Source organism: Grammomys surdaster, unplaced genomic scaffold, assembly GCF_004785775.1.
Source record: "Grammomys surdaster isolate TR1022 unplaced genomic scaffold, NIH_TR_1.0 271, whole genome shotgun sequence".
Classification (NCBI taxonomy): Eukaryota; Metazoa; Chordata; class Mammalia; order Rodentia; family Muridae; genus Grammomys; species Grammomys surdaster.
This window is the reverse complement of record NW_021604712.1, coordinates 3,566,278-3,577,813: the sequence shown is the minus strand read 5'-3', so window position 1 is coordinate 3,577,813 and position 11,536 is coordinate 3,566,278. Positions and strand designations below refer to the sequence as shown.

General features: G+C 42.1%; 1 long non-coding RNA gene across 1 annotated transcript in view; it reads right to left on the bottom strand.

The window, feature by feature from the left end:
- Positions 1-705: 705 nt before the first annotated feature.
- LOC114628702 overlaps positions 706-11,536 on the bottom strand; it is a 22,050-nt gene continuing 11,219 nt past the window's right edge. The window contains exon 2 of the long non-coding RNA XR_003712517.1: positions 706-1,158. This is a non-coding gene — a long non-coding RNA (uncharacterized LOC114628702). The remainder of the gene's footprint in view (positions 1,159-11,536) is intronic.

Here is an 11,536-nt window from a genome sequence, read left to right as displayed (position 1 = left end):
AAAGAACAAGGCATTAGACACCAAACAGGTGGACATATAGGCTTCTGTCTAATAACTAATTTCTACCCACTAACATCTGTGCTTATTGCCCTCCGAGGGGGCTCCAAAAACACTAGCCGAATCCACCGTGCAGCCAGGCATCCATGCTGCCTTCCATGCTTGAAAAAAGTATTCACTCTCTGATTGATAAATTTGTGATGCTGTGTTTTCCGTCGCCAGCCACCAGTTGTCTCACTGAACAAATTCTGAAAGGATAGGCACAGTTTCCTTCTATGAGAGCTCTTCTTATATTCTGTGCATAGCATAGCACTGTGAGTTAACTTTGTATTTCAAAACTGGGATGCTTTTCTACCTCTCCAGTGTAACAGACGCTGAATAAATGCAACACAGGAGGTTCTCAGTACTGAAAATGGCTGTCCAGTGGTCTCTGTATCCACTGTATATTTCTATTACTCCATAGCATTATAGTTCATTTTCCTCTTTTTGACCAGAAAAACTACCTTAATATAAGCCCAATTGTCGGCAACAAATAAATGACAGAAATAAATAAATGTTACTCCAAGTATAATAGCATTTAGGGAATTATTTCAGGGGATAAATGTAAAGTGTTACTAACATATTAGAAATATAGATCAAATAAAATAGAGAAAAATATTATTTTGTCAGCGTTTTTAGGTTAGTTGTATAAAGAGCATCACCAATAACTCAAGGATCAAATGCAAAAAAAAGAATAGTTAAGCTTTGTTTGTACAAAGTCTGATGTGAAAGCTCCTATTTGACTCTTATGAAACCTTTTCCTTCACAGTAGTCATTTGGCCTGAGTATCACTCGTGTCAGTTTTTGTCCTCCTCTTCTGGGTCCTCTGCATTCAATAAGCTGACAGGCAGAGATGGAGCATAAAGCAACCTCTTCAAATGTTGTTCTTGCAGCAATTAGAGCCTGCATGGAGCTTCAGCAGGTCCTCAGCATACATACTGTGGCTGTTGGTTTTGTGCTTCTTCTGACTCTTTTGCCTGCTCTCAAGATTCTTTTCCTCCTATTGGGTTGGTTGAGACAGTCTCGGTAGGACAGCTTTGACCTTGTCTTATTCCGACCTCTTTGGTGGTAATCTCTTGGATGCCTGTTACTTCCTGAAGAAGATATGGAGTGATAGTGGATCTAGGGGAGAGGGGAGGAAAGAGGAGAGGGAAATCTGTTGTTGGAATGTACTGTATAAGAGAAGAATCTATTTTCAATTAAAAAAATAAGGGGGAAAATGGAGCTCTTTAAAATCATCAACTACCAAGTTTTCCTAAACTCTAAGCAAGTTGAACTGTTCATAAACTTAAGACAATTCTTCATCCAGAGTCAAACTAGACTGAGAGATGTGCTCTACACTCTATATAAGAATAGCAGGACACTCAGATGTAGTTAGACAGCTGCAATCCCTCCTGTGCTGGAATGTTCTATATCATTTTAGAGCAGGCACAAACCCCTACCTCTTGTCCTATACACATTACAGTCTCAAATGCAAGGAGCCTTTATCAGTTATTAATTACTTCAAATTACCCCTAAACACAGTAGGTCAAGAATCCATGTGGATCTAATAGGTAGATCTTCTGACACAAGAGATTCCATCAGCTACAATTAGGTCACGCATTGGTGGGATGCTGTAGTTCCTCAACACATATTCTTTTGAGATGGGAGTGAACAGCATGGGAAAAGGCCCAATAGAATAGGTCACCCAAAAAAGATGCTGGAATACAAACTGAGCAAGACAAAAGGCATGGCTGGTAGACTGCCCATCACTTTCCTGTGAACCCCAAGATTGTGTTACCTGTTTCTAATTGGGGTGTGGCTCAGCCCTTAGCATACACCTTTAATCTCAAACAGTGAAAGTAAAGTTAGTTTGTAGACTGAAGCACCTAGGTTTGAAAGTGATGTCTAATTGAGGGGCAGACAGAGTGACAAATCAGAGAAAGATTTGATGGAATGAGAAATGCCAAACTCTCATGAGAAGAGAGAGGTAAAGGAAGCTGCTTAAGAGTCCAGTACTGAGAGGGGAAGGAGGCAATTTTTACTAGGATAGCTACAGAGAGACAGGTTTCAGAGAAAGTACCAGCTAGACATAGGTGAAGACAGAACAAGCCAGAGAATGAGAAGGAGTCAGAAGAGTAGAACAGATTGCCAAACTAGTATGAGGTCAAGCAGAGCAATTCAGGAGAGGAAGAGAGAGGTGGGGGAGGGGGGATTGAATCAGTCAGCTTGGAGAAGAGTTTTGAGCCAGAACAGCTATGTTTAACCAGCCACCCAGAGATCAGAAAGAGCTAGAAAGAGTGAGCTTATAAGCAGCAAGTCTCAGAGACTAAAAACATTCTAGGCCTAGATAAGATTGTAAGGCAGCTAGAAGCTTCCAGTACCAGGCTTAGGTTAGCAGACAGAGGCACTAAGCCTATAAATAACAACAGAACAAAAGTTACTTTTACACTTTCCCCACAATCACTTATGGTGAGCGAGCTACCTGCTCCAATCACATTCGAGGCAAAGAGACCATGCAAAGATGCATGGCCAAAGAGACACACAGTGAGGCATTTCACAAGTCACATGTCACAGAGATCACAGAAAGACACTCTATTGACCTAGTGATAAGGGTTGCATAGTTGACCAGAACATTCCATAAGTGGCTAGCCAAGAAAAGATGGCGAGTGATATTTTGGTGATAGAAGGGGAGACAAAAGAGCTTAAGGGACAGAGAAGTGAAATTAGTACAAACATTTGCAAGGAAAATCCATCATGTTACCTTGACCTTGGAAATAGCTGCCCCAATGCTTGAAATGGCTGAAGTGAGGAAGAAAAATACAAGTACAAGGAAGTAAAAGATTAACAACAAACAAAAAAATGAACAACAATACCGACAAAAAAACCAGAAAGCCTTCCAGGATGCTTATCATACCTATGTGGGAAATGAACTCTAGGAGGTAAAAGGGAAGATATGTGTGGAATGACAGATTCTGCTGGGCTCAAACAGGGTATGTACACAAGCTCATGGGTGGCCTTGGGGATTCTTGTCCAAGGGTCACACATAAGCTATCAAAGACTAGGCCTTGAGTTTTCCTTGAGAATCCTCTCAATACTGCAGTGGTCATCTAATCTGAGTAGACACCAGACATTCCCCAGGGTCCCAGTTACAACACTGCACAAAGAGCTGGCATTACAAGGACAGAAAATTAACAAAATACAAGATCATACCTACCCTTAAAAATGCTATGCTGTGTAATTTAGAACAGAAAGTTTCTCTTCTCTGCAGATAAAAACAGCCTGTGTGCCAAATTCTGATAATGCAAGGTACTTTAAAGCTATTAAAACATATTGACAAATGTCTTAATTAGGGAAGTCACAAGGCGGCCCATTAATCTCATTCTGGCCCCCTCTGAAACTGCTTCCCTCACTGATGCACTAATGTAGGGTTCATTTCTACATTATAAACATTCTGGGACAACTAAATTAAAGTCCTCCCCAAGTGAGACTCTACGTACTAGCTGCTACTTATGACTTTCAGGATAGAAGCTACAACATGGTACATTTTGCTGGCCTCACTTCATAAATGTATTCTTGGTTTTGTTTATCTCCTTACCCCTCCAATAGTTTTAACTTTGTTCAGAATGCTAGATAAGAAAGAGAATGGAGTCTTATTGTGGGTGAGAGGATCTGAGAGAGGCAAAACCTAAGGAAACTAGAACATTATGCAGTTCGTAGCTGTTCAAAGCTGGAGGGAGAGAAGAATGACTAGAAATCCTCTGTCTAACTTCCAGTCCTGCTCAGACATACGCATGGAGATATCCTACGTTAGCATGCTCTTTGTCTAGCTGCAACCTTTTGTAGGCTGATCCAATCCCAGGCCTGGGTCTCCTCCTACAAAACGAAAGATTTCTTCCTACATCTAGCTAGGATGATGAGGAAGGCTACGTAAACATGAAGTAGTGTCCAAGGACTCTGAAAGCCTATTTCAGGGCTGAGAGCTGGGGAGGCAGGAGAGCTGGGGAGGCAGGAGAGCTGGGGAGACAGGAGAGCTGGGGAGGCAGGAGGGCTGGGGAGGCAGGAGGGCTGGGGAGGCAGGAGGGCTGGGGAGGCAGGAGGGCTGGGGAGGCAGGAGGGCTGGGGAGGCAGGAGGGCTGGGGAGGCAGGAGGGCTGGGGAGGCAGGAGGGCTGGGGAAGCAGGGCTACCTAGACAGAGAAAAGAGGTGAAATCTTGGTCTGCAGACCAGCAGGCATGTGGGCAGTCCCATGCTAACAATATTTTTGTGTAAAATCATTGCTTATATATGTTGAATTGATTTAACAGAGAACACACCCTGAATAGCTTGAATTCTAAGGAGAAGAGTTGGGGGGGGTAAAATTTAGTATAGAAGCTAGAGGAAGAAACAGTGAACATAGAGGCTATTATGAGGAGATTTAAGGAGGAAAAAGAGCAGAAGGAAGGAACACAGCGACAGAAGGGAAGTGCCATTCTCTAGGCCACTGATGGCGTTAGGAGTCACACTATTTTTATAGTGAGAACTAGGTGGTATCCTGATCAAGGCTGAGGCAAGAGAGCATACGCTTCATAAGAACGGGGAGTGCCCAGAGGCCAACTCCCTCACTGCATATAACCTCACAGTCTCTCACATTTCCTTTGTTTTTGCAAGAAGGACACTAGTATCACAGTATATGCTGTGATCCATGGATTGAGGTCTAATCTGTGGGCTGAAGCCTGCTCCTTTCCCCGTGTTCTAAAGTCTGATTTTCTGACCATCTGTCACATGCATGGATCTGAACATGGAAGCATAGTGTCATCTCTGTTTCTCAAAGAAGCTGTTCTCTTGTCCAGCCCAGGGCCTTCCCACCTACTGACAGCCCCCGACCCCCTGCTAGAAGCACCACACTCTGTAATTTGGGTAGTTCTGACTTTTCCTATCATTCAACTTACTGTTTAACAATCAGGAATAATCTAAAAATCTTTGCCTTTCCCTGGGCACCATGCTACCAGTATATGGTTAGATAGATGGATAGATGGATGGATGGATGGATGGATGGATGGATGGATGGATAGATGATAGATAGATAGATGATAGATAGATAGATAGATAGATAGATAGATAGATAGATAGATAGATAGGGATATAGATATAGGTAGAGTTAGAGACAGATATAGACTCATAGATACCTATATCTACATTTTTAGTACTACTGTTTAAGATGACCCATCCCCAATTACTAATGTATTTTTTTCTTTCTCTTATGGCAATGCCTGGGTCCTAAGGATAGCATTTTTATGTTATATCACGGCTTTAGGTTGCAAGCGATGTGTGGCACATGGCAGATGCCCAACACATTTATATTGAATGAGGAAGCCTTGCAAATAGAGAGATGAAGAAGATGGATAAGAAGAGGCCCTGCTGATGAAGATCTGTCCTTTAGTTCCCCTTTTTTCTGGATACATCCTTCCTCCCTTTGGCACAAACTTATCAACTGTGAAGGGACCCATCTGTACCATTGCAAGAAGCAGTTCCCCAGAGAGCTGGGAGTTGTAACTCGCTACAGGCTTCCTCTGTGGGTGCTAGCCGACTCGTGGGGAGATTCACATTGCTCTGTCTCAGGGACATATCCACAGGACAGCCTTCACATACAATAGCTGAGGCAGAGACCAGACAGGAGGCATTAAAAATTAAACAACAGAAGTGTCAATTGGCTTCCAGTCTCAGGTTTATAGACATGAGAATGCTTAATGACAGGTGGCCTCTGTAACAGAGGTGGCCTCGGAGACACATTTCGCTTGATTTTATTTTTTAATTAACTTTTATTTTCAGTATTTTGTCCTTTTTCCTGCCCCTGCTGGAATGAAATTTAAATAATAAAAGGCTCACCATGGTTTCCAGAGGGCTGGGAACAACTCCTGCCCAGGCTGCAAGCAAGGCAATCTACACACCTCTCTGCCTCTGAATTCTCCTACTGCCAACTGGCACACATGGTGTCCCCTGATAGGGCTCCCAAAAGCAGTTCTTTAAGCTAAAGAGTGTACTTCTTCACCACTTTCAACTGACAGCATCCTAATTACCTATTTGGGGCACCCTGAAACAGCATTTCTTCCTGTTCTGGGTCTTATCCATCCACAGCAAAGCATGCCAGCAGGTTAAGTGTATTTTATTCAGCATCTATCAACTGTGGCTGTAATATAGACATAGTCTGAGTCTTCCTAAGTGGCATGAAAACAATTGCACTCAAAATTAGAATAGAGCTAGAATCAAATTGTGTGTGTTTGTGTGTGTGTGTGTGTATGTGTGTATGTGTCTGTAAAACATTCATACATGTATAAAGTGTAATAACACCAGCAAGTTATGTATAGAGATTATTTTCCTAAGAATTTTGTTGTCCCATATCCATAATCCTACCTCATTTTTACTCATTTGAGTTGAGTAGTCTAGCCAGCTATTGAAGAAGTCCATGCTGAGACCTTGAGCGATTCAGTAACTTTCCCAAGGTTGTACATCTAGCTAATGACTGAAATGACACAGATGTGAGTCTGAGCACCTAGACTCCAGAGCTATTTTCCCCAAGCCCATGTAAGACCAAGGCATACAAGAATGCAGAATGAGGAAGGCAGAAAGAAATATAATTTGGGAAATATAATAGAAACTAGACTGTGCTGGATCTTAAATGCCATGAAAAGACATTTGGACCTCATTCTGTAAGTCAGAAAGAAATATCAGGTTTTGAACAAAAGGTCTTTGAATGAAAGGGTTGACAGCTTTAACCTGGTACTTTGTCACCTTATTCTAATTCGAAATTGTGTGTGTGATTTGTGTTATGGTGGCTCTTTCTTTCCTGACTCAATGTGCCACATTCACAGAATCTTTGGAGGACTGGTTTTGCATAACGCCTTCAATGCCCGCAACAGTGGCTGGCATGTGTAAAGTCATATCTATTGTGACAAACCAAGAACACAAGGTTTAAAGCTCATATGCTGTCCCAACCTTGACTACCCAGTGACTTTGACACACAACTGATATCACCACCTTGCACTATAAAGTTGCTACTGACCAATAAAGGTACCTAGACTAAGCTCTGCCATTTCAACCCACCCTTCAGCAATTAACCAGAATGTAAGCAATAGCTTTTGGTCTATTTGCAGACTAAATAGACAGTCTTGTTCTGCATTACCTGTCTTGAAAGGGAACTCAGTCGAAAGAGAGCATCTTGCTTATCTCCTTGCAACTCTCCTTTACCATTAATTGCTGGGTCAATAGTGTTGTATCAAATAGCTTTATTTGAACAGTACTGAGAGAAGAGAAGGCAAAGGAACACTGTTGGCCCGCCCGTGACTCCCCTCTTGCTGTTCATGTGGACCCTCGCTTCATTGCTTCCTCCACATTTAGTACAGGGCACTTAACCTTCCTCGGGATATTTTTATGCTCCATTTTCTGTGCCATTATGGAGGAGCTGAAGGTAAATGGAGTTCACTTTGGATAGGCGCTGTCATCACCCACTTCAGGGTCCCCCCTTCCTGCTTCCTAAAAGTGAAGTGCACATGCAAAGAGAGTGAAGGTGTTTTCAAAGGAGAGGCTTTTCAGAGTCTGCTAGGCAACGTTAAAACCTTTGCTTGGAATGTCAAACTGGTAAAGCATCTAGGATTGAGCCATCAGAATGAGCATTTACTTAGTAAGGAAATGGCCTGGTAAAGCACCGTTCTGGATGTTGTGTTGATTTTTTCCTGAGACCTTGGGACTCTCCTTCCTCATATTTTTTCAAAGGAAACTACTCGCTTTGTGACTGCTCTCAGGGACATTGTTAAGGTTACCTATTCCTGTGTAACTATGTAGCTTAAAACACTAGATACTCTTGCTTATAACAATGCAGTTTGTGTCAGAATCATCAGTAATAGCACATATCTGCTCTGTAAGTGTGAGTTCAGTCAGCTCTACTGGAAGGGACACAAGGTCCATTTGCAAGATGGAGCACTCACACAGTGGGCATGTGGTTTCTGAGAAATGAAGTCAGGTCTATTGGTTAAGGGAGTGACACTGCAGTCCCTTACCCAATAGACCCACCAAAAAAAAAAAAAAAAACATTGTTTCCTCACAGTATGGTGGCTGTTTTCTAAATGCCCTTGTCCCAGTAGAAGACGTCTGATCTGTTTAGACCGGGGACTAAACAAATATTGATAGTTGTGAAATGAATTTTGTTCCCTAAAATGCACCAGGACCTTAAAGACTAACACATAGAATGTCACTGGATTTGAACTGGGGTCTTCTCAAAGAGAGTCAAGCTCAGATGTAGCTACAGGGTGGACTAAAATCTAGTATGGCTGGTGTTGCTATACAGATGGGCAGTAGACACCAACAGAGATGTGCAGTTGGAAAAAACAATACAAGGCTATATGAGAAGACACCGTACTGGTACAGAGATGGAGACTGAGGTGATGCCAAACCCACTGGGGAGACATTGAAAGGATGATCACACAGAGTCCTCACAAGGAAGTTGCATTTGGAACCTATCTTGGACATGGAGCCTCAGAATGAGGAGATGTTCTATTCTTAGTAAGTCCCCTGGTCAGTGAGATTCTTGTTACTGAAGGCCTAGAAAACTAACATGAGAACACATCATTTTAATCAAATTATCATAGTACCAGCCAAGACTGTAAGAGAATTTCAGGAGAAAGACCCAAAGAAGTTCTTGATCATTACTGAGCCACCCCTAACATGGGAATAGTGCCTATGGTGGTTGATTTTCTATTTATTACTATACCCATACCTGAAGCATGAGGGGTCCATAACAAATATTTATCAAAAGAAAATGAACAAAAGTCTCTCTGTGTTTAAATTTTTCATCTGTTTATTTTAAAGCAGTCCTTCTGTATTTCTTTCTGAAAAATCCTATTGAGGGAATACAGGCAAAAGGATACCATTGTGGTTAGTGACTAGTGTCTTTTTTCTTTCTTTCTAACTCTCAGTATTGTGAAGCAATAACTGGCTGGCTGATCCCTGAGGTTCTACCCACCGTTTCATGGAAGGAAACTGAGCTTGGGAGCAACTCTGGGGCTTGAGAAATGATCAGTTAACCACGGCTGTGCATCTGGTTTAGTCCTCTGGATAATACAGGAGGAGTTTTGTGTCCACTTAAGAACACCTTAATATGAACTCTGTGCTGAGTCACATTGGGCTGGGTAAGATTCAGAAACAGACTTATTCTCCCCTAGACTTACTTGAGCTCAAGGATGATTAAGGAGGGAAGAAGAAAGAGGAGGAGGAGCTAAAGATGATTGAAGAGAGTCCGAAGAGTAGATGATATTGATAACACACTACATCTATGCTATGGTTTGTTTTTTCATGTGTGTATGTGAGTTCGTGCTTGTGTGTGTGCGTGTGTGTGACGTGATGCATTTTTGTATGTATATCTGTAAGTTTGTGTATATGACGTCATGTGCATGCCAAAGAGAGGATATGGAGGTTAGAGGTCAATGGAAGCTGATACTTGCCTCTCACCTGCTTTGAGAGAGTCTCTTGATTTCCACTGTGACTGACAGGTATTCCACATTACATTTTTTAATCAGCACAAAATTATTGTTATTACCCTCCTTATTTTCTGCCAGAAGAAAATGAGTCCTATGTACAACACCACTATCAACTATTGAGATTACAATTCACGTTCAAGTTCATAGAAAGGCAAAGTCTATTTTATTCGGCATTCCACTGAGCAGCCCAATCAAACCAGAACCTCTGGGTTACATCAAATAGGACTGCGTTCCTGTGTGATGTCCTGGTAATGCAGCAGACAGGACGGCAAGCCTCTTGAATCTTCATCTCTATTCGGGAACAATCTGTCTGGCTCATTCTTCTAATTCAAAGGATAAATTTCTCCCAAAGTGCACAAAACCCTACTGCACAGTTTCATACCAACACACACACACACACACACACACACACACACACACACACACACACACTTCCCCGCTCTGTGCTAGTCCAGTTAAATATACTATTGGCACTTTCTTAATAACTGTGGTCTCCAGAGAAAACCATGTGAAATATATCAGTTTCTATCTACAACTGACAAAGGCAGGAGGAAAAAAGCGGTGGGAGGCTGTTATCCCAGAGGCTTGCCACCCGCCCTTTCCTGGCCAGCATTTCTTTCCTGGATAGTTCCGGCTTAAGAAATGTTATTCACTCTGCTCCTCCCTCTCCCCCCTCCCATCTCAGCTTGATACTTGAAACCTCAAAGTCTAAAGGAAGAAGGAAGAGGAGAGGGAGGGATAGGGGACAGGAGGGCATCACTGATAAGAACAAAGACCCCGTTGAACTCCGGAAGCTTGTGGAGCAAGCTGGCCAGAGGCGAAGGCTTCCAGCAACATGAAAAGATGAGCTAGGAGGAAGATTCCGGGAACTTCCTCTCCTTGTGGTGTGGCCAGGTCATAATGGTGCTCTGATTACGCTGCCAAGGCTCATTAAAACAATAAACAAACCACAAAGGCAGTTACTAAGAGCCCTACTCTCCTACATACTTGATGAAAGGGAAAAGGAATGGAGCCCTGTTTGTAGCCATTTACCAGCCAGGCTTCTGTAATCTGGTAATACTGAGAACGATTAAAAAAAAAATGGAGCAGAAAGCCGGTGTATCCTCCTGTATTGTGCAGGATGATTGGGAAGGAAGGAGGAAAGACAGTTAAGCATTCAAGAAAAAGTATTGTAGGTGGATCTTTCTGGCTAATGAGAAGATCTTGACTTAAATTTAAACTCTACACTCAGAGTACAATTTTCTTTGGGCTCTATAGAAAAGTCCTAACTTATGTTGTCATGAAAGAATGGCCAGCAACAGTTTCCAAATGCATCCCTGGATGGAACATGCATATGAGTTAATGAAGGAGGAGAAGACAGAGAGCTGAAGACAATCAATTGGCATGTCAGAATTTCCCATTTCTCTGCTGCCTTTCTTCTTTGCCATCTCAAATCTCAAACAGCTTCATTTAAGCCAGAACCCAATAACTCTATAATTTCAACAAAGAAACATAATAGGGGGATTTAATCCTAAACTGTCCATTACTCAAATATAATCTGAATAAACTATAGATCAATCAGGCTTCATTTTTAATTATCATGTAAGCATATCTCACCAAAAAAACAACAGCGACAAAACCTTAAGACTGGAAATTCCCCAGTTGTTTCCCATTCAGAATCAGCCCACATCCAAAGTTTCTAACATGTGCACCTGACGTTAAGTTCTGTCCCTGTCAGCTTTCTGGTCTTTTTTCCTAACTGTGTCAAATGCTAACCACCATGCATTTACCCAATGGTCTTCTCATTTTGTTCTAAACAGAGGTGTGGAAGGAGACAAGGGAGACACCTTAACTTTAATCCCTGCTGCAGCTCATGTTTCAGCTCAAGACTTACAAAAACAGATTTGAGGATAAGCAGCTCTGATCTAGAAGAACCTCTGTTCTACCACTTATTAGCAAGAAACTATAAGTATCAAAAGGAAGACAGAGAGAGAGAGAGAGAGAGAGAGAGAGAGAGAGAGAGAGAGAGAG